Raw genomic sequence first — 1,528 nt, forward strand, 5'->3', positions numbered from 1 at the left:
ATTTATTTTCTAAAGTCGTATGACTTGACAGTCACACCTCAACAGATAGGGTCCTGGTCCCTAAGAACAGTAAGCAGTGTGCTACAGTGGAAAGAGGAAATGGTCCTTAAATCTGAGGACCTGGAATCAAAACCTACTACCATCACCTGTGATCTTGGACAAATTGGTAAACCTGCATAGGCCTGTTTCCTCATCAACAACATGAGGGGAGGTTGGACTAAATGACTTCAGAAGGCCCTTTCAGCTCCAGAGATAAGATTGTGTCCTGAGACCACATTTCCTGGAGACCTGGGGAAAAAAAAAGAGAGAGAAGATGAAATATAGTCATTAGCTGGAAGAGAGAGTATAATAACATGCAAATTTGTCAAATTTGTCATTTTTTTTCCTGTGGTCTTTCGCTGGTTGATCCATTTCCTAGACCCTGGGATACAGAGATAAATGTAAAATAAAATAGTCCATGCTTTCAGGGAGCTTATTTTCTACTGGGAGGATACAGCATACAGGTAAGTAAGTAAACTCGATATAGATATGCATTAATACAAAATCATTCTGAGAGAGTGCTAAGAACTGCAGAATAAGAAAAGGCCTCCTAGAGAAAGTGGCACCTGAGCTGTGCTTTGACAACCAAGCACACACAGCAGGCATTCAATTAAGACCTGCTGGAAACAATCAACAACTCAAAGAAAAAATGTAAAATGCTCCAAATCTCTAATAATTAGAGAATGCAAATTGTTACCTCCATAAAGTTTTTTGCCTCACACTCAAAATGCCAAAGACCATAAAAGATGGAAACAGTCAGTGTTAAAGGAGCTATGAGAAGAAAGGTATGCCCATATGTGGTTGGTTGAACCGTGAATTGGTACAACCTTTCCAGAAGACAATTGGGAACAATGCAGAAAAACATGCATACCCTGGGAGCCATTGATCCCTCTACTAGGAATATGTTAGGTGTCAACGACACAAAGAAAGGTCCCATATATACCAAGATATTCTGAGGAGCATTTTTGTAGCAGTCAGAAACTGGAAACCAAGTGGGTGCCCATTGAGACGGAAATGGCTGAACAAAATGGGGTATGAAAAGATAACCGAATCCTATTGTGCCAAAGGGATAAGACCACGGTCAGCTAGGTGGTGAAGTGGTTAAAGCACTGGCCCTGGATTCAGGAGTACCTGAGTTCAAATCCGACCTCAGACACTTGATACTTTCTAGCTGTGTGACCCTGGGCAAGTCACTTAACCCCCATTGCCCTGTAAATAAATAAATAATTGATTGATTGAATAAATTGAATGAATAAATGAATGAATGAATGAATAAGTGAATGCATAAATAAATAAATAAGTGGATAAATAAATAAATGAATGAAAATGAATAAATAAATAACAAAAGGATAAGACCTACACCTCTGTTCTCATTAGTATAATGAGCTGAGGTGAGAGGACACCCTTTACCAATGGATATCAGGCACCTTCTCTGCAACTTAGCCTCTTAGAGAATTGCCTAGAACACTTCAGAGGCAAGATTTAATAG

This window comes from Dromiciops gliroides, chromosome 3 (assembly GCF_019393635.1).
Source record: "Dromiciops gliroides isolate mDroGli1 chromosome 3, mDroGli1.pri, whole genome shotgun sequence".
Classification (NCBI taxonomy): Eukaryota; Metazoa; Chordata; class Mammalia; order Microbiotheria; family Microbiotheriidae; genus Dromiciops; species Dromiciops gliroides.